Raw genomic sequence first — 21,687 nt, 5'->3', positions numbered from 1 at the left:
TCAAAGTCTGGAATCCAACTCCAGACAATTTCAGCAACATCAAAATTCCAGTTACTCAACCCCCAGACAGACACAAAAGCAAGCTGTGCTTAATTGTCTGTCTTTTTACGCAATTAATGTCTTAATTAATTAATTGCTTAATAACTTCAAGTGCTTTTGAAAACATTAATTGTTAATTGTAGCTGAGTCAGTATGTAATAGCAGGCTCCATAAAAGGTGCAAGTTATGAATTCACATTGCCAGCTCTGAGCTTCCATACAAAAGGTGCACATGCTGGGAACTGAAGCTTGTGAGTCAGTTGACATCAAGGTATCTCTGTCTATTACACCCTATAGGACCTATAGGTACGTGTATCAACAATTCTCCCCCATAGACACTATTTGGTCATTTAAGCTTCATGCCGACAGTGTGAATCTGCAAGTTGATTTGCTGCCTGCATCTTCTAAAATGCTCATCTCTGTCCCGGAAAGAAAACCTCCCCGCCAAATTAAAATCGGTGTGAAAGTGCAAAGCTTCAGTCAACATTCTGGTAGTTCTCATTTCACCTCTGGACACGATGAGCAAAATCCAGATCTCTCATGTGATAATTGTACAAAAAAAGTCTGCGAAGTAAAACTTGGAGCTGCCACCTTCAGGCAAGTCCCTTCCTCCTAAAGGATGTAATAAAGTCTGTAAATTGTTGAATTAACAATAAAAACAGTTAAGCTTTAATCTGATTCCACTGTTCCCAGACATTACTTTCAGCAGGTTCACCCACTCAACCAGCTCATTCCCCTTTGCATTTGAAGCTCTCCGTCTGCAAGAGGTGCTGTGATTGGAAGAAGGAGCGGAGCTTGTAAAAGCAGATTCACAGAATCTGCCTGGAATTTGTTCCAGGGTCATTATTAGATGTAATCACACAAATTGAAAAAAAGAGTGTTCTTCAAATGCAAGGATTCTGAGTCATTGATAATAATCAAAATGTTTATCAGTATCAGTCACTAATGGCCAGCGACTTCAGACTGGAGAACAAGGGAAATTGCACGCGTGCTATACTTTTGAGTATTACCATCATCCTCTAATGATATTGGTTTATTTAACACACAAAAATTATCAGGGCTGATGCTGACCAAATGGATTATGCAGCAGGTATGTGCCTATGGCCAAGTGTTGCTTAAGCAGCGAGGGTAATATCATGGACTTGGATGCCTCTGGATGAACTTTAGCATATTCAGCGCCATCCAAACAGCAAAATTAGCACTGAGCAGAGGATCAGTCAAGTGTAGCTTACTTTGCAAAGTAAAGCAAAAGTAGTAATCCTGGCAGTAGCAAGCTTGTGAAGTGTGCACAAGAGGTGCACAATACGTATGCTGAGGTGAAACCCCAGGGCAGAAAGTCGCTGGAAATGCTAGAAATCACACAGCAGAAACTGGCCACTAAACATTCTGCCAAGAGTCACTGCTTAGAAGGCCCATGTTACAGCTCCATATCTTACTGTTAAAGAAAAGGGAAAACCAAACCAGAGTAGTGCTCTTTAAAAATTTGGGCTTTTTTTGAGTTTCCAAGGTCATATTCCAGTGTTTGTTTTTAAACTTAATCCTGTATTACACGAACAAACTGCATTAAACACTGGGAAGTTAAAATGATGTTAAAATTGGTGGTGGCACAGCACCCATTTCACCTCCATCTCCACTTCCAATATTCCATCTGACCAGTATCAGCATCTGCCCACCACATCACTTGTGTCCTAATTACCAGAGCTCAGGACTCGCCCTAGCCCATGTTTCCTTTCTTTAAAACAAAAATGAACTCATCACTGCCCTGCCAAATGCAAGTGTTGTAAATGTGATGCACCCATTCAGAACACTTAACATCTAGGTCATGCACTTGTTCAGACTTTACACAGCTCCAGGATTTTAGGGCAAATTGATGCCTGCCTGATCTACTCTAAGGAAGCATTTCACTAAATGAACATTGCCATATGAAGCTTCAGATGACAACTGTAGTTGATGCTGCAACAAATTGTACAGACAGACAATCTTGATTGTCCCAGTTCACAATAGCATTGCCTGCAAGCCTTGCTGAGTAACACACCATCCTGCTTTGGAGTCATCATGGAATGTAACAATGCAAAGGGAGGCCATTTGACCCTCGAGTCTGTGTGAACCCCTTGAGTCACGCGAGGGGACTGCTCTCTCCCCATTCTTCTGTACATTCCACCCCTTCTAGCCCTGCTCACAAAAGGGTGCGCTTCCTGAGGAATTTGAAGGAGGATGGCAAATCCATTTGCTCTGAAAAATTTTCATTCATTCTCAAGCTCACTCAGGAAAAAAAAAGGTACACAAGGTTGATCCTGCAACTGAGAAATTGCTGCATTCAGCTAAGGCTGCAGATTCAAGAATAACATTTCTGCCACCAGGGGTGTAAAGTTGTCACCTTTGTAGAGCAGCTGGGGAAAAGAGAGCACGTTGCCAGATTGTATGCTGAGGCCGTTTACGAAGGCTTCCTGGGAAAAGAAAGAGCCAGGCTATGGAAAACACACCCACAACGCCAAGAAATTTAGTGCTGAGCACAGCATAAGAAAGTGAGACTTAGTGCCAGTTAGCATGGTATGAGTGGGAGGTCTGACTGAGATCAATACTCTGGATATGGAAAGAGCTCTGCAGAGCAGGCCAAAGTCTCAAGAGGGAGGAAGGTGATGTATGAACTGCTTTCTCAAGCACTCAGTCACAGTATAAGGTCAAAGAGACTGCACACAGTTAATATTGAAATAAGGCAAACACATAGCACCTCGACAGGGGCTTGTGAAGGGAACACCATCAGATCATACACAGCTGGGATGATAGACAGGGAAAGCCTAGGATATGGACAGAGTATCTAATATCATTGGTTACAGCACTGGAGGACATTCTACCCATCAGATCAGTGCTGGATCTCTGAAGGAGCACGTTGTCCTATCGAGCTTAAGCTACACTTGTCCACAAACATTCATTCCCTCAACCATCAACACACAGTAGCAACGTGTACCATCTACAAGATGCATTGCAGGAATTCGCCAAGGCTCCTTCGACAGCACCTTCCAAACCCACGACTACTACCATCTTGAAGGACAAGGGCAGCAGATACATGAGAAAACCACCACGTAGAAGTTCCCTTCCAAACCACTCACTATCCTGGCTTGGAAATATATTGCTATTCCTTCACCATAGCTGGGTCAAAATCCTGGAACTCCCTTCCTAACAGCACTATGGGTACACCTTCACCACATGGACTGCAGTGGTTCAAGAAGGTAGCTCACCACCACCACCACCTCCTCCTCCTCCTTCAGGGATGGGCAATAAATGCTGGCCCAGCCAGCGAAGCCCACATCCCATAAATGAATTTTTTAAAAAATGACCTTGTCAATGGAATATCCTGCCCATCCAATGGTATAAAAATTGTTGCAAAAAAATAAATAAATAAAAATAAAAGTGCTTAGCCAAGCAGCCTGGGTCAACTACTAGAAGGAAAGATCAGGGGGTTGACAACTCGCTGTTAATTTCTTGTAACACGTTTGCAACTACCGGCATTATTGCTAATGGGTGTAGGGAATTCTGTGACACCAGTCAGGAGTGTGATGAAATGCTCTCCACTTGGCTGGACGAGTGCAGCTCCAACAACACAAGAAGCTCAACACCTTCTACAACAAGGTAAACTGCGTTCTACCGAGCACTTCAAATGAAGCAGCTCAGGCCTTTTTTTGGCATGATGAATTTGTACTGCATGCGGTAGGTTTCAAATATCCCCATATTCACAAACTAAAGATACTGCAGAGCCTCTACAGGTTAGTGTAGGCAGCAAAAGTGGCCCCTTTAAAATCCCAAAGAATCTGTAAATGACCAATCCTGTTGTAGAGGCACACACAATTTGTCACTGGCACACCTCAGGTAACATTTGGAGCACTCATCTGGAGGTCAGAGCCATGGCAGAGGAGCTAAACTTAGGTCAACCACAAGCCATCCATTGAAATGATTTTGTTTTGAAGATGAGATCAAGAGAAATTTGGAAGGAACACATCATAATTTCCAGCATCCTTCACATTGACCGAAACCTCATGTGTTGTCACGCACAATGTATATTCTGGGTGTAAAAGTCCTTTGGAGGTGCTTTTCTATTTGAGAATGAAACACAACATTGATGGCATTAGTTACGTAGCCTGGACCATAAGTAAGCCAGTGACCTCGTGAGACTGAATGGCCACATCTTGCTACCACTTTGCTGAGGTGACAAATGTGACCAGTTTCCCTGCTCTCCTGTCCCACAGACTCAGGCATTACAGAGATGTCCCAGAGGCCCCCCCATTTCAGAGTCTGTGCTATAAACGTACTTTGGTCAACACCTTCAAACTGGACAGGTGATAAGCTGCTGGTCTTCATGCAGTAGGTGGCAGAGATGACATATACCCCCTATGTTGAGGTATACAATTCTAATGCACATCTCACCAAGGCCCTTGTGATTTTGTTACCTGTACATTGCATTCTATGCAGGGTAGGGCACGGTGTTGGGACATGTTCACGTCCTATGCTGCCCCTTCTCTTTTGTTGCCCCTCCTTCACCATAAAAAAGGCTTTACAACGATTTGCAATGGCTCTTCTGAAGAAACCATTCATGCACCAAGAGCTGGATGTTTGTTTACAAAGTCTGGAAATTGATTTTTGACACCCTTAAGGGCCATGATTGTAGGTGCCCTGCCAGTGTTGACAGCCAAAATACTAATGGTTTGGAAATCAAGTTGAGCATCTCTGGAAACTGTACCCAAATTGTTTTCACTTCCTAATAAGAGTAGAATATTGGCACCAATTCATTTTAGCTCAATGCAATAGACTGCATTCTTTTAAACAATCCAGAAATCAGATGATGTAATAAAGACATGTACCTTTTTATTATTTAATACCCTCCAGACTTCCCCCAGCTTCTTACTCCCCAACACGTGTCCACTGTACTATCAGAAATCCCCCAAAAGCAAAAGATGTTGAGAGGGGTGCTTTGTTTGCCTATTCAAGTTGATGTTCAGAAAATATAGGGAGATCAATTACACGACAAGGACAGATGAACACTCATTGCTGTCAGTGACAGTCTGCTGAGGGAAAGGGGTCCCACATTTGCTTAAATGAATACAAGAACCACTAAAATCAAATCAAGATTTTAAAGAGAAAATACTTGCATACTCTGATGAAACTTACTACCACAGAGTAGTAGAACAGATTGCAAACATTTAAGGGGAGCCTGAGGGGAATAGAGAAATACAGGCAGGTGGAAACAGTTCAGAGTGGGAGGGAACTCCTGAGGAGTTTAAAATCAGTGAACAGTTTTGCCAAAGGGCCTCCATTTTAGTGTTGACTCTTTACAATAAGTGACAGCACTTAAACAATTCAGCAGTTTGGGGCATCCTTTTATGGGGAGAGCCTGCACAAAAACACAAGCTGTTGATGTTTACACAACTTCTCACCAATGTCCAGAGCATCAGGAAAATATAAATACTCTCTGGAAATGATCAGCAGCTTCTTGAATCAGGGAACTAATTAAATGCTAAATTAATGAGGATTAATGTGATGAATTCTGGCACCAATGCAGATTCCCATTGATTCTTCAGTGTCTAAAATCATACATTAAAAAAGGCAGCTATTCGACCATTGAGGCTGTGCTGGCTCTTTAAAAGATCCAATTGATCCCATTCCTCTGCTCTCCCCCCAACCCCAGCCATTTTCCCTATTCAAGCTGATGTCCAATTCCTTTAGGGAAATCATTGCATGGGCTTCCAGCATCTTTCCAAGCAGTACATTCTCCACAATGTCTGACCGCATTGGCCTTGTTTTGTTGCAGCCACATTTGCTTCATCCGGATGGAAAGAGAAGAAAAAGCCTGAATGTCACAAGAAGCTTTGGAAAGAGCGGAGAGAGCCGGACATCGAGTGTTAATGTCAGTGGGCGAGCCCGAGCTCTCCACACAGCCTCATCGGACTAAAGCCCATTCGGCCCGTTTTTCCCTCCCTGAGAGTTTCCCCCCAATGAGAGTTCCCAAAGACATAAATTCCCAAACCCTGCCCGCTGGAGAGACAGGGGCTCCGGCGGCGCCTTAAATACCCATTGTCACGTGATGCCGCTCCGGGGCCCTCTCGCGAGGTTTGAGCCGGGTCACGCGGCCGTTGCCGGGGATCGGGAGGCGGCGGTTGGTTTTGGCGGTAAACTGAATGGCGCGCGCGGCGATCGAGAATCAAACGGGAGAGAAAAGGACCGAGGGCAAAATATAGAAATAGCGGAGGAGCGGAGAGAACTCGGAGGGGGGGGGGGTTGGGGGGCGGAGAGAACTCGGGGGGGTGGGGGGGGAGGGGAGAGAACTCGGGGGGTGGGGGGGGAGGGGAGAGAACTCGGGGGGGTGGGGGGGGAGGGGAGAGAACTCGGGGGGGTGGGGGGGGAGGGGAGAGAACTCGGAGGGGGGGGGGGGGAGGGGAGAGAACTCGGGGGAGTGGGGGGGGAGGGGAGAGAACTCGGGGGAGTGGGGGGGGAGGGGAGAGAACTCGGGGGGGTGGGGGGGGAGGGGAGAGAACTCGGGGGGGTGGGGGGGGAGGGGAGAGAACTCGGGGGAGTGGGGGGGGAGGGGAGAGAACTCGGGGGGGTTGGGGGGGAGAGAGAGAGAACTCGGGGGAGGGGGGGGAAGAGAGAGAGAACTCGGGGGGAGGGGGGGAAGAGAGAGAGAACTCGGGGGGAGGGGGGGGAAGAGAGAGAGAACTCGGGGGGAGGGGGGGAAGAGAGAGAGAACTCGGGGGGGAAGAGTGAGAGAACTCGGGGGGAGGGGGGGAAGAGAGAGAGAACTCGGGGAGGGGGGGAAGAGAGAGAGAACTCGGGGTGGGGGTGGGGGGAGAGAGAGAACTCGGGGTGTGGGGGGAAGAGAGCTGGGGGGGGGGAAGAGAGCTGGGGGGGTGAGAGAGGGCTGGGGGGAGCGGAGAGAGAGAGAGCTGGGAGGGAGAGAGAGCTGGGGGGGAGGGAGAAAGCTGGAGAGGAGGGGAGCTGGGGGTGGGGAGAGCTGGTGGGGGAGAAGGGGAGCTCGGGTGGGGGGTACAGCTGGAGGGGGAGGAGGGGAGCTGGGAGGGAGGAGGGGAGCTCGGGGGGGCGTGGCGAAGTGCTGGGGGGGAGGAGGGAGCGGGGGAGGGGAGAGCTCGGGGGAGAGGAGGAGGGGAGGAGGGGGAGCTCAGGGGGTAGGGGGAGGAGGAGAGCTGGGGGGGGAAGGGGAGCTCGGAGGGGGAGAGAGAGCTCTGCGGGGGGAGGAGAGAGAGTGAGCTCGGGGGGAAGGGGGCGGGGGGGTGGAGAGATCGGGGGGTTGTGGGAAGAGGGGAGCTTGTTGGGGGGTGTGGGAGGAGGGGAGCTCGGGTGGAGGGGAGGGGATCTTGGGTGGGGCGGGGGGAAGGGGAGCTCGGGGGGGGTGTGGTTGGCGGGGGGGAGAGAGAGCTCGGCGCGGGGGGGGAGGAGAACTCTGGGGGGTGGAGGGAGAGAGGGAGCGCAGGGGGCTGGGAAGGGGAGCTCGGGGTTGGGGGAAGAGAGCTCGGAGGGGAAGACGGGGGTGTGGTGGGGGGGGAGAGAGAACTCCGGGGCGGGAGACTGGGGGGTGGGGGAGGGGGGGGAGCAAGTTGGTGGGCGGCGGCGGCGGGGAGGGGGCTGGAGTCACAAGCTATTGGGGAATGAAAGGAAAACCGTCATTAGGAAAATTAGAGTTTGTGGGAGCTGGAAAAAGGCTGGGTGGGCGGAAAGAAACGAGTGGAGGAAAATCCGGGTCCAGCTCAGTGTTCAGAAGCTCATCTTGGGGTCAAGATTTCTTGTCAATAAAGGAGCTCAGATTTCGACAGATGCCAGGGATGGAAACAGTGGTCAGGAAACGGAGTTTCTCCCATGACCCAGGACAGTGGCTCCAACAGGGGGACAAACATCGATGGATGTCCCGCTCATTGTTTCTCTGATCACCATCAGAAAGATCCATTATTATTAGTCGGATCTGCAAGGCTTTCGGACAAAGTAAAATCCCATCGATTTGAACAAAATGTCGACGGCCAGTGGATTAATTTAAAAATGAGGAAGTTAGTGGGAAGGTAAGAAGTCAGCCACGTCTATTTTGCCGGGTGGTAGCTGTTGAGCGGGTTCCACGAGAAGCCTGTTAAAGTGGACAGTACGAATAAGCATGTCCGGAGAAAGAGGTCAGCCAAGGCCATTCTCCACTGTCAGCAGCACATTGCATAAAGCAGTTTATCTGTAAAGTGATAGAAGGGAAGAAATAGTTCCAATTTATATCAACCTTACTATAAAGCATTTTGTCTCAATGTGATATGCGATGACACAAAGGCCAACAATTCAAGTATGAACACCGAGCCTGAGGATATCATTGATCCTTTCAGCTTTTCTCTCACTGCCGAGTGACGCAGATTGAAATATATTCATGGGCTGAATCTTCCCCCCTGTCGGGGGTGGGGGGGGGAGTTGTGCAGGGGCCGGCGTGAACCCAATTGACGCCCCCAATCGAGGGCGAGTTGCCATTTTATGTGGGTGGGCCAATTAAGGCCCGGGCAGCGTGATGCTCGCTCGCAATCGCTGAGAGCTACCTGTGTGGTGGGGGGGGGGATTCCCTGAGCCATTCCCTGAGTGGGTGGGGGGACATTCCCCTTGATCTCTCAAGTGCTCTTCCGTATCATTGATTAGCCTTTTAAACACCGCCTGTAACACGTAATGCTGATTCCTCACCTTTCGTAAGTCACCTTCAAACTTTGTCAGACTTTTGGGAAGGTGGGGAATTGGGGCCTGCTTAGGTTCGTCATAGTGTTCCAGGGTATGGTGGAGTGTGTCGGAGGCGTTGACTGAGACCTGACCCCTTTGTTGGACGTACATTATTCACGCTGTGTCTGATAGTAACTGGGAGCCGGGGTTCCCTTGTATCCTGAGCGGGTGTGATGGTTTCCTCTGTGGGTAATTTCTAATATACAACCCTCCGTTCGGTTGTACCCACATTTGTCCAGCACCACCCCCGTTCCAACTGGATGGGAGCAAATTGAGGCTACCTTTCCTCCTGCACCCGCTCAGTGATACCCTGTGTATGCCCTCATTCTTGCGTATGGCATGCATATCTATGGGGTAGTACCGGAGGGAGTCATTGTCTCGGATTAACCCAATGTTCTCCACTTGGTACTGAGGGTGTGGGCCCGTGTCTGCTGTGACTGAGGGGATTGCCCATACCTATCACGTTCATTTGGTTTGAGGTGCACTTCTGAATCACCGCATACACCCTGGTCACTCCTTTCAATGTACATGCGTCGATGATGCCTGGGTTCTTGGCCATCCCCCACAACCGGGCACTGTTGATCCAGCCCGGTACCTCCCCCCTTTGGATCTGGCCCAGATTGTGTCTTAATTGCCCGATCAGCCACTGGCCGTAAGCTGGCTTTTTTAGGTGCTGCCCTCTTGTCGTTCCTCCCTTTCTGTTAATTGGCTGGTGGCTTTAGCATGGGTCTCTATAACGTGTACGCTTTCCAATACAGATGCCACACTCTTGCCCCCTAGGGCCGCTGCCGTTTCACCACCCCTCGCTACTCTTATGAGCAAGCTGCCTCATGATCCCTTTAAGATTCGTGACCTCGGAGTTGATTCCTTGAATGTCGAGAGAGTTTACCAGGGAAGTCCCTGTGTTCACCCCTGTCAGTACATTGTTAACTAACTGTCGCGGAAATCGGAGTGAACACTCAGACCCAGGAGGTTTGTCTCGGAAGCCTTTATTAATCGTGATATCACGGAGAGCCCAGTAACATACAAGCACACTCTGAGGAAGCATCAGAGCACACACATATTTATAGTAGAGGTTGTACATATCAAAGAGCTTGAAGGTGATAAGACTGTCTAACTTTCAATGATCAATTACATTGAGAATCATTGTCACACAATTAGTCTATTCTAAGTTTATGACTATACAGGATATTAGGGGAAGCTCACGTACTAATAAAAAGTGAGACAGAGAATAGATAACCATGCTTGACCTTATCTTTAGTGCTAGGCAGTGTACACTCTAGAGAACAGATGACCATTGCTTGATCCTGTCTCCTTGTGTTGGGGGCAGACATCCCAGCCCCGTCTTAATGACTCCAGGAAGCCTGCCCATGACACTCCCTTTCTCCCCTCCTGCTCAATTGGCTGGCAGCTGCAGGTGTACCTGCTAGAACAAAAGAGGGAACAGTGCTGTAGTATTCCACGATGGTGCTAACGAGAGAGGGAACAGTGCTGTAGTATTCCACGATGGTGCTAACGAGAGAGGGAACAGTGCTGTAGTATTCCACGATGGTGCTAACTGTTTAACCCTTAGTTGACCTGTAGATGTATTTTATTCTTCCACACTAACTCTCTCTTCTGGCGGTGGAAAGCAGGATGTCCCCTGAATCTAGTGGCACCCGTGGCGTCGGCCGCCTGATTAATCACAGCCTTACTCAGTAATTTGTATAGTTTTCGTAGAGGTGCTTGGTTACTGCAATACTCAGGCAGTCGCATACCTGCCAGGTTCACAATTACTTGTACAATTTCATGTTTAAAATTATCATACAAGAGTTCACCGTCCGTATACAGTAGCAGTCCATTCTGTGGCCCAGGGGTCATGTCTGGGCAAGATAGTCTCTTTGGTGTCGTCGCGTCCTGTGATAGCGGGGTGGTGTCGGTCCGGGGATCCGCCGTTGCAGTCAACTCTCCGTGTTTGGCCCTCAAGATCCAATGCCAGGTATCTGTCATTCCCAAGTCCTCCTTGTGAAGGTAAATTGCGAAAAATCTCTCACACACTGTATCTGGACCTGTGCCCCCTTCGCACATGTCCAGGGTCCGTCCGAACCATCGCTGATCTGGAAGCATAGTGGACCCTCATTTTTCCATCGGAGTTCCGTTCCCGAATGCGAGCTCTGCCCTAGGCTCTCACCATCGCTCGTTCCAATGGATAGTTGCGTAAGCCCGGTGCCACACTTGAAGAGCATTGACCTTTCCGTTGTGACATTCACACCTCCTTTCACGCAATATCCGTCGCTGACATTCTTGTAGTATAAGCCCATACCGGCCACTGCTTCACGGTTTACATTCTGTATGCCGGTGGCTGCGATAGCCAGGGCCCTGGTAATGATCATGGACACCCAGCTTTTTTCCATCTTGGCGTGGAGGTTACCCGGTTATTGTTATTTCTGTAATGAAGCACACTGCTGGTGATCACCAGGGTTTAGGTTGGATATAAGAGGCAGCTTTCTCCTTTACGTCCCTCCTTGTGCACAGCCCACGGTGACCCTGCCCGTAGTTGAGGATTCCCCCTTTTGTCTTTCAGATGGCCAGTCCTCCAGATCGGGAATGAATCCTAAACCACTTGGCTAACACAGTACGGACTGCTCGTTGCCCGTTTTCCCCCCGCTGCCTGGTAATTTAGTCTTTCTTACTTACATCATACCTTTTCAGTTGTGACCAGTGTTTCCACCTAGCTTTTCCCTTCATACCGACGCAGGCACGTGAATAATTCCGTACGGTCCAGTCCATTTTGGGGCAAAACCTGGTTGGCTAGGGGTGATTTGAACAAACACCATGTCTCCGACCTCAGCCGGTGGTGACGGGGGTCCCCCTTTTGTCCTCTCTTCTAAATCCCTGATAGCCTGTTGGTCCTTCACTTCCTGTTGTAATTCCTTTAGCTGTCCATCCAATTGCTTAATATCGTTTTTAATTTTATCTCTGATGGGTCCCATATCCTCACTTCCGGTGGCTCTGCCCTCTGGCAAGCGCATTGCCCTCCCGGTCATCCACTCATAAGGGGTTAAACCAGTTGTCCTGTTGGGGGTAGCCCTCAGTCGCATCAATATGCGGGGGAGCACATCCACCCATCCCCTACTAGTTGCTGTGTTTGCCATTGCAATAGCATTTTTTAACGTGCGGTTCATACATTCTTCCATTCCTGAGCTTTGTGGATGGTAAGGTACGTGAAATTTCTGTTTTACTCCGAGCAGCTCACACGTCCTTTTCATAATACTGTCCGTAAAATGCGCTCCTTGATCCGAATCTATCTGTAAAGGGATTCCCCACCTTGGTACTACTTCAAAAGCGAGGATCTTTGTGGCCGTGGTGGCGTTGCAGTCCCTGGTGGGGAAAGCTCTAGTGAACCTCCAGTGCACCTACACCCCCGTAGTTACAATATGCCTCAAACTTCCAATTGCCATATTCATGGGCACTCTCGCCCTTTTCTTGTTTTACTCCAGTCACTGTATTCCAATTAACTGGGGCTTGCCCTAAGACTTGTGCCATTTCTGCTCTAAAGGCTCGGAAATCAGCTTGCTGCTGTGCCTGGTCTGCAGCGATATCATTACACCAGGTTCCGTCCTGATACGCTCGCCGCAGCCGTCCCCAAAACGCCTCAGGTAGTTTTATCCGGACTAACCCGCGAACGTCCCTGTTATGGAGACGGTGGCATTGCCTTATTTCCCTCAATTTTTGCCAAAACGACTCATTCCGTGTCTAGGTTTTAGTTGGGGTAATTTATTTCCAATAGCTTCATAGTGTCGCTAGGTGACAGGGACACATACGTGGTTCTCAGTTGCGCCAGGAACCCCCCGTTATAGCTCTCTGTCCGTGTATTGGCGCCTGGGCCGGCTGCCCATTTTGTGCCGGTACGGCCGCTTGAGCTGGTCTGCCTGGTTGTCCGGACACCGGGGGCACATGCTCTATCTTAATTGGGGCCACGGGTTATGGGGGTGGTGATTCCCAACCTGCTTCCCGTTGTTCCTCATATCCTGCTGCCTGTTGCACCAGCCCGTTCCAATCTATATTATCTGCGTATTGTGCAGCTACTGGTGGCTGTGGTAAAGCTGCCGAAACTGACATGAGATTTTTTGCCGGTACCAGCTCTTCATTTTGGGATTTGTTGGCCAACATTCGATTGACTCGGCCTTTTGGCTAAGATAAAGTGTAGTCGTGAAGCGATGGCTATAACCAGTCGAGCCCCATATGATGGGGTACGTAACACTGTTCGGGTGACGGTGAAGGGCAGCGAAGGAGGAGCACCCATGGATCGGGCCTTCTTCATCAAGCGGATCCTGTTGAAGGCATGTGGATTTGAAGCGGAGGAGATCTACTCCCTGCAAGACTTCCCAAGCGCTGGACATTTCGATGTGACTTTCAAGCGAGTGGCAGCTTGCGTCACGTTCCTGAAGGTGTTCGAGGAGAACAGAGACCAGCCGGAGATGAAGATCCTGACGGTGGAGCCGCTCTTTGCTCCACCGTTGCAACGGGACCATGTGGTGACAGTGCGTCTCTGTAACCCCTACGACACTGTCGCCGACGTGTTCACCTTCCTCGCCAGGTACGTCAACAAAGTTGGGAGCTCCAGCGAGGATAGAGACGCCTTCAGGATTTGGACATGCAAACGCCAGGTTAAGGTCACGCTCAAGACCCCGACGGTAAGGGAACCATCTTCCACCCTCCTTCCAGCTTCGCTATCGGGAGAAGCCATGGCTACTTTGTTTACGCTGGGCAACCCAAACTTTGTTGCTCATGCGGCAAGTCTGGTCATGTGGCGGCCAACTGCATCGGCGCCCTCTGCAAGAACTGCAAACAGGAAGGGCACCAGACAAAGGATTGCAAACAGACTAAGAGCTGCAACCTGTGTGGCGAGGCAGCTCACCTCTACAGGACCTGCCCCAAACGCTGCCTCAATTATGCACAGGCAGCCAAAGCCAAAGAGGGGGAAGCAGCAGAAATGCTTCGAGTCACCACTACCAAGGACACTTGCAACACTCCAACCACCATGGCCCCCAGTGAAAACAAGGGGACAAAGGAGGACACAGGGAGAGACAAGGTGGAGGAAAAGATTGAGGCAGCAGACAACCGATCAACAGCACTGCCCCCTGAACCTCCCACTCCTCAGGAGAGCGAATCAATGGAGGAGGAGGAAGCAGCGGAAAATCAGCAGGGGGAGTGGCAGCTGGTGAAGAGAGCCAAAAGGAAGAAGGGACCAAGCCACTTCCCAGACAAGAGGCAAGAGGCGTCTCCCATCCGACACGGATAACAAGGGCAGCTGCTCTTCGGACGAAGAAGTGCCTGGGCGACACCTGCAGAAGAAGCGGCAAAGCTCTAGGGAGTTGGAGGACGAGACACCTGAGCTCCAGAACATTGGAGACAATGAGGAGACCAGCGCACCCCAACTTTGCCCACAACCCGAAGAGGCCAGCGCATCCCAGCCCCAGGAATCTGGGAGCAGTGAGGCGCTCAGCGCACCCCAGCTCCGGGAAGCCGGGAGTAGCAACGCCCCAGAGAGGGAGAGGATTGGAGAAGCTTCTCCAACAGAGGACATTTCAAATCCCATTCTCTGCTCGAACCCCAGATGCCACCTGAGCAGAACATTGCCAATGGGGATGTTCAGGACAGTTTCCTCAGCCCATCCAAAGTGAGGCAATTTGTAAACACTATGGGTATGCAGGAGCAGACCAAAGGCCTGGGACTCTCAGAGGCAACAGGTTTGGTAAGAGACTAAATGCTTTAAAATGGGTGTAAAGATGGTATCCATAAATGTGCATAGCATTAAATCAACTACGCGATGTGTAGCGACCTTGGATTACCTTGCCAAGGTCAAAGCTGACCTGTTGTTTCTGCAGGAGTGTGCGATACCGCACCTCAGCTACTACAGACAATGGTCACGGTGGTGGTCATACGGGCCATCGATCTGATCGGACGGATACGACTCTCGTTCCTCCGGCCTTGGTATTCTGCTGCGGGGAGGCAACTTCACTGTCTCCGAGGTTAAGGAGGTCATGGGTGGGTGCCTCCTCGTAGCAAAAGTAATGTACAAGAATGCTCCACTCCGGTTAATTAACGTGTATGCCCCGGCACAAAAGACCGCCCGGCTGGCGGTTTTTCAGCAGCTCCCACTGCTGTTGGTGACGTCCAGGATGGTCATTGTGGGCGGTGACTTCAACTGCAACATCGATGCGGCTGGACGATCCGGCAGGGCCGACAGAAGGTTGGACGCTACGTCCAGATCCCCGATGGAAACAGTTAAGGATGCCAAGCTGCACGACGTCTTCAGCAACCCTGCAGACTGAGCACAGCATAGATACACCCGGTCGCGACCAGACGGGTCCATCCGTTTCAGGATAGACTAACTGTTTGTGTCCCGCGCATTCGCAGTCAGATCCACCGATGTCAAGCCGGTGTTCTCTGACCACTGCCTCCTACTGGTTGACTGTCACTTAGAGGAAGACCAGAGGGTGGGCAGGGGGGCATGGAAGCTAAACGTGCAACTGCTGACCCCAGAGAACATTGAGGAGCTCAAGAGGGATTACAAAGGTTGGAGAACCATGAAACCCCTCTTTGAGTCCCTGACACATTGGTGGGAAGCGATCAAGGGAAACATCAAGAGGTTTTTCATCGTCAAAGGCACCCAGAAAGCTAGAAAGGAACAGAGGGAAATGTCCCGACTCCTGAAATACATGCAGAATCTGCTCCGGCTGCAGTCGGTGGGGGTCGATGTCAAGGAGGAACTCTAAGAGGTGAAGAGCCAGCAAGCCTAGCCCTTTGCCTCCAAGAACATCTTCCATTCCGGAGCGCGCTCCGTGGAGCAGGATGAGACGTGCTCACGTTTCTTCTTCGAAAAGGTACAGAGAGAGAGCTCTGTGATCAGCAGCCTGAAGGAAGAAGACGGCTCAGTAAAGTCAGCGCAGTCCGACATTTTGAGGATCAGCAAATCGTTTTATGCCGGATTGTATGACGTGAAGCCCACGGGCAGCACGGCCTCCCAGTCCTTCTTGTCCTCTATCACGGAGGTCTTAGTCGACAGTACACGGGAGAGGCTTGACAAACCGCGAACTCCTGACGAACTGACTTAGGCCCTTGAGTCCTTCGAGAAGAGTAAATCTCCCCAGAAGCGACGGCTTGCCGGTGGAGTTGTATTCGGCTCTGTGGGACTGGAAGGGCCCAGACCTACTAGAAGTGTACGAGAGTATGCTCCTGGCCGGCAGCATGTCAGAATCCATGAGGAAAGGCATCATCACCCTCATCTACAAGCACAAGGAAGAAAGGGAGGAAATTAGAATTTGGCGACCCATTTCACTGTTGAATGTGGACTATAAGATTCTGTCCAAGGTCATCGCCAATCGGGTCGAATCCGCTCTGGAATTGGTGATACACCATGACCAGACCTGCACTGTGCCAGGCAGGAAGATCTCTGACAGCCTGGCGCTGCTCAGGGATACGATTGCCTATGTGCAGGATAGGGGTGTGGACATTTGCCTCATCAGCCTGGATCAGGAGAAGGCCTTTGACAGAATATCGCACACCTACGTGGTGGATGTGCTTTCCAAAATGGGGTTTGGGGAGGGAATTCGATATTGGATCCAACTGCTCTACACTAACATCAGTAGCGCAGTCTCAATCAATGGGTGGGAAACAGATAGCTTTCAGATTAAATCTGGAGTCAGGCAGGGCTGACCTCTCTCGCCTGTTCTTTTCGTGTGTTGCATAGAACCCTTGGCCGAGTCCATCAGGAAGGATCCGGGCATAAGAGGAGTGACGAACGCAGGCAGTGGAGGCACTCAGGTAAAAGCCTCCCTGTACATGGATGATGTCGTCGTCTTCTGCTCGGATCCGCTGTCGGTGCGCAGACTGATCCACATTTGCGACCAGTTCGAACTGGCCTCGGGAGCCAAGGTAAATCGTGGGAAGAGCGAGGCCATGTTCTTTGGGAACTGGGCTGACCGATCCTTTGTCCCCTTCACTGTCAGGGCTGACGGCCTGAAGGTGCTGGGGATATGGTTCGGAGGGACCAGGGCATGCGTTAGAAACTGGAAGGAGCGAGTGTCTATGGTGAAAAGGAAACTGGGCATGTGGCAGCGACGCTCCCTCTCCATTGCGGGTAAGAACCTGGTCATCAGGTGTGAGGCACTCTCGCTGTTGCTGTACGTGGCGCAGGTCTGGCCCATTCCACACTCCTGCGTGGTGGCGATCACTCGAGCCATCTTCCGCTTTATCTGGAGGTCGAAAATGGATCGTGTCCGCAGAGACGCGATGTACAAGCCTCTAGATAAAGGGGAAAAAAACGTGCCCAACATCGCCCTCATACTGATGGCCACCTTTGTGTGTGGCTGCATCAAGCGGTGCGTAGACCCTCAGTACGCAAACACCAAGTGTCACTACGTGCTGAGGTTCTACCTGTCCCCGGTGTTGCGAAGGATGGGTCTGGCCACGCTGCCGCGGAACGCTCCAAGTAGTTGGACCGTGCCGTACCACCTGTCCCTGGTGGAAAAATTTATGCAGAAAAACACCTTTGACCACAAGTCCATCAGGCAGTGGTCAGCACGTAACGTCTTAGAGGCCCTGAGGGAAAAGGAGAGGGTGGACCCTGTGGGATGGTTCCCCGAGCAGACTGTCAAAGTCAGGAGTCTCACCCCCTTGGCATGTTGCCCTCGAGGTGGCTGTGGTCGGTATGAGACCGTTGTTCACATCCTTGTAGTTGGTGCCTTTGCAAAGAAGATCTGGAGAGAGATGCAGTGGTTGCTGTCGAGGTTCATCCCGAGCAGTTCTGTGACACAGGACTCTGTGCTCTACGGGCTGTTCCCAGCGACACACACCGAGACAAACATCAACTGCAGCTGGAGGATCATCAACTCGGTGAAAGACGCGCTTTGGTCTGCCCGAAACTTGTTGGTCTTCCAGCGCAAAGAGTTGTCCCCGACCGAGTGTTGCGGACTGGCACATTCCAAGGCCGAGGACTACGTGCTGAGGGACGCACTAAAGCTTGGGGCAGCTGCTGCAAAAGCGCAATGGGGAAGGGCCGCTGTCTAAGACCTTTCTGCCACAGCGCACCGAGAGACTGGGAACTGTTTAGAGCCCCTCGGGCTGTACAGCTCAAAGTGAAAGCCTGTAAATGATTGTAATATTGTTTGTACTGATGCACCTGGTGATACATTTTGTTAAAGTTGAACCGGATTGTACCCTTGTAATGGTGTTTTTGAAATGGTTTGGAATGTGGTTGAAGATATTTTATGAATAAAGTATATTTTTGCAAAAAAAAAAAGGTTCTCCCAGGACGATGCTAGCCCATTGCACTTCGGGTGTGCTGACGCCTGCGATGTCCCCAAATGCGGGATACTCGACTGTAAAATTTGTGGTAGTGGGGGACTGCGTTTGCGCTCTCCCCGATTCACAATTCAAAAAATAGATTTCATCATATCTTTCATTTTCTCTTCTATTTCCTGTCAGCAACCTTTTCTGAAAAAAGAAATATATAACCCCCAATGTGTGCTCTTCAAAATCTATACTGGACTGGTTATTTAGCTTTTTCTTTCCTCCTCGCAAATATTATCCAACCCCCATTCTTTTCCTCCCTGTCATTATCAGCCGGCAATTATTCCATCTCTGCATCATTTTCGCCAGACCGTTTGTTTCGTGGCCGCCAAATTACTCGCGCCATTTTTAACCCCGCGTTTGCCCACTCAAAAATCTCTCTCAAACAACCCCCATCTAACACCCAACCCACCATCACAACAGTCCCCGCACTCCCAGCACCGCCCCACCCCCTATCTATCTGGACGTCTGTATAAATACAAACTCATATCAGCTATTAACTCATATGCATTCACCATTTTAAACATGTAGCAGCGACCCCTCACTATTTCAAACATGAACAAGCACCCTGTCCCCATGTTCATTCTAATTATCCCCCTCCGAAACGAACAGCAGCCTCCCACCCCCTCTGTATAATCTCCCCCTTAATCAGCCCCCTGTGTGACTCCTACCTTCTGAAACTCCTGCCCCCTCTCCTCATGTGTAAAGTCTTTCCCTGCCCCTTCTGCAGCTCACTTGCCCTGCTGTAGGCCCATCAATTCACCTGTGATTATTCCTTGAAGGCTTAAATAGCGCAAAGCGAAGAAATAAACAGAAAGAAAACTGGAGAAAGGCAGATAGAAATCTAAACCCTCAGTAAAATGACCACCGGGAATCCCGTTTAACCGTCAGAATGATCGCACAGCCCAAAATACACGCATTGTCCCTGAATTATAACAAGATTTTAGGCAGCTTCACTTTAGGACTTTTCATTTCCTCTTGTGGGGCTCCTGTTCCTCACACACTGGAGGCTAACATGTAAGTTTTGGATTGCAAGGCTGGGCTACTTTAACCCCAGGATTTTCTTTTTGAAACTCCAGGCCCACAGTCCAACAGGAACTGGTTAACCGGAGCCACCGAAAACCAGGGTCCCGGAGAGGAAATTAAATCTCAGGGTAAGAAACGGACACAAACTCACGTGGGCCCATGGGGCACGGCCTTGGAGAAGGTCTCAGGAAACTCCTGAAGAAGAAGAGTCCTTGTCCCAGTCTGGATCTTCAGATTGCAGGTTTCAAAATAAAAATTCTTTGAGGGGTGGGGGAGAAAATTAATTCCATTAAAACAGAGAGCAAAGAACATTTTCAAACAAAATAACGCAAGAGCCAATGATTCACTCTCAGTTACAACTCAGCAACATCCAAATACAAACAAGTCAAAGAGTTATAAAGCAGATTGAGACAGAGGGAACACACACGCACATTAAACCAGAGTGGGGACTAGCTCCGCACTCTGGAGGCGGTTTTCGGATTGGGTTCCTAGCCAGGTATATCCTGAATGAGCAGTTTGCAGACTCCACCCCTGGCATGTTGGGATGTCTCTCAATCTGCTCCCCAGGAGGCCTGTCCATTGATATGTTAATCCCAGGGCAGGACAACTTTCTGATTCTTCCTGTCCTTTGACGTGTTCATCCCAGGAAAACAATGTTTCAGCCATTTTCTGGTTAAGGTTAAAACTTTAACTCATCTTGTCGGGAATGTCACTGCAGTTTGAAATATCAAACACTAAACCCCCAACACAAGACTGTGCAAAGCATGTGGATTGTTACTGAGATTCCGTCTGTGATTTTTAGTGATGTCAGTGTGGATTGTGTAATCTGTGTGTGTGTGAGTGTTGCTGGTCCCATAATGTAACGCAAATGTCTCCTCGCAGCCTCTCAGTACGCCACTCATGGTCTCCTGGTACTTTTTGGATTGTCTGGAGAAGACATTGAAAGAATTAGAGTTAAACAATGCTAACACTAGCTGCACTGCGACGAGTATATGAGAGCTTATTCTTATCCAGGGGTGTATGTCCGCATTCAGCCCCCATTCCCACACTTGCTCCCACCATGTCGGATCTCTCAAGTGCTCTTCCATATCATTGATTAGCCTTTTAAACACCGCCTGTAACACGTAATGCTGATTCCTCACCTTTCGTAAGACACCTTTCAACTTTGTCAGACTTTCGGGAAGGTTGGGAATTGGGGCCTGCTTAGGTTCGTCATAGTGTTCCAGGGCATGGTGGAGTGTGTCGGAGGGGTTGACTGAGACCTGACCCCTTTGTTGGACGTACATCATTCACGCGTGTCTGATAGTAACTGGGAGCCGAGGTTCCCTTGTATCCTGAGCGGGTGTGATGGTTTTCTCTGTGGGTAATTTCTAATATACAACCCTCCGTTCGGTTGTACCCGCATTTGTCCAGCACCCCCCCCCGTTCCAACTGGATGGGAGCTAATTGTGAGGCTACCTTTCCTCCTGCACCCGCTCAGTGATTCCCCGTGTATGCCCTCATTCTTGCATATGGCATGCATATCTATGGGGTAGTACCGGAGGGAGTCATTGTCTCAGATTAACCCAATGTTCTCCACTTGGTACTGAGGGTGTGGGCCCGTGTCTGCTGTGACTGAGGGGATTGCCCATACCTATCACGTTCATTTGGTTTGAGGTGCACTTCTGAATCACCGCATACACCCTGGTCACTCCTTTCAATGTACATGTCGATGACGCCTGGGTTCTTGTCCATCCCCCACAACCGGGCACTGTTGATCCAGCCCGGTACCTCCCCACTTTGGATCTGGCCCAGATTGTGTCTTAATTGCCCGATCATCCACCGGCCGTAAGCTGGCTTTTTTGGGTGCTGTCCTCTTGTCGTTCCTCCCTTTCTGTTAATTGGCTGGTGGCTTTAGCATGGGTCTCTATAACGTGTACGCTTTCCAATACAGATGCCACACTCTTGCCCCCTAGGGCCGCTGCCGTTTCACCACCCCTCGCTACTCTTATGAGCAAGCTGCCTCATGATCCCTTTAAGATTCGTGACCTCGGAGTTGATTCCTTGAATGTCGAGAGAGTTTACCAGGGAAGTCCCTGTGTTCACCCTTGTCAGTACATTGTTAACTAACTCTCTCTTCTGGTGGTGCCCTGAATCTAGTGGCTCCCGTGGCGTCGGCCGCCTGATTAATCACAGCCTTACTCAGTAATTTGTACAGTTTTCGTAGGGGCGCTTGGTTTCTGCAATACTCTGGCAGTCGCATACCTGCCAGGTTCACAATTACCTGTACAATTTCATGTTTAACATTATCATACAAGAGTTCACCGTCCGTATACAGTACCAGTCCATTCTGTGGCCCAGGGGTCATGTCTGGGCAAGATAGTCTCTGTGGTGTCGTCGTGTCCTGTGATAGCAGGGTGGTGTCGGTCCGGGGGTCCGCCGTTGCAGTCAACTCTCCGTGTTTGGCCCTCAAGATCCAATGCCAGGTATCTGTCATTCCCAAGTCTTCCTCCCCGGGACAGTGACCCCAGTTGTTGTTCTCCTGGGGTGTGAAGGTAAATTGCGAAAA

At 50.1% G+C, this 21,687-nt stretch overlaps 1 non-coding gene across 1 annotated transcript; it reads left to right on the top strand.

Annotated features, from left to right (window-relative positions):
* Positions 1–18,024: 18,024 nt before the first annotated feature.
* On the top strand, positions 18,025–18,188 carry LOC144673896 (U1 spliceosomal RNA). The gene has a single exon (XR_013574438.1). It is a non-coding gene; the product is annotated as a U1 spliceosomal RNA (small nuclear RNA).
* Positions 18,189–21,687: the final 3,499 nt, after the last annotated feature.

Source organism: Cetorhinus maximus, unplaced genomic scaffold (genome assembly GCF_964194155.1).
Source record: "Cetorhinus maximus unplaced genomic scaffold, sCetMax3.hap1.1 HAP1_SCAFFOLD_510, whole genome shotgun sequence".
Taxonomy (NCBI): domain Eukaryota; kingdom Metazoa; phylum Chordata; class Chondrichthyes; order Lamniformes; family Cetorhinidae; genus Cetorhinus; species Cetorhinus maximus.
The sequence above is the reverse complement of the archived record's forward strand: the minus strand, read 5'-3'. Positions and strand labels throughout refer to the sequence as shown.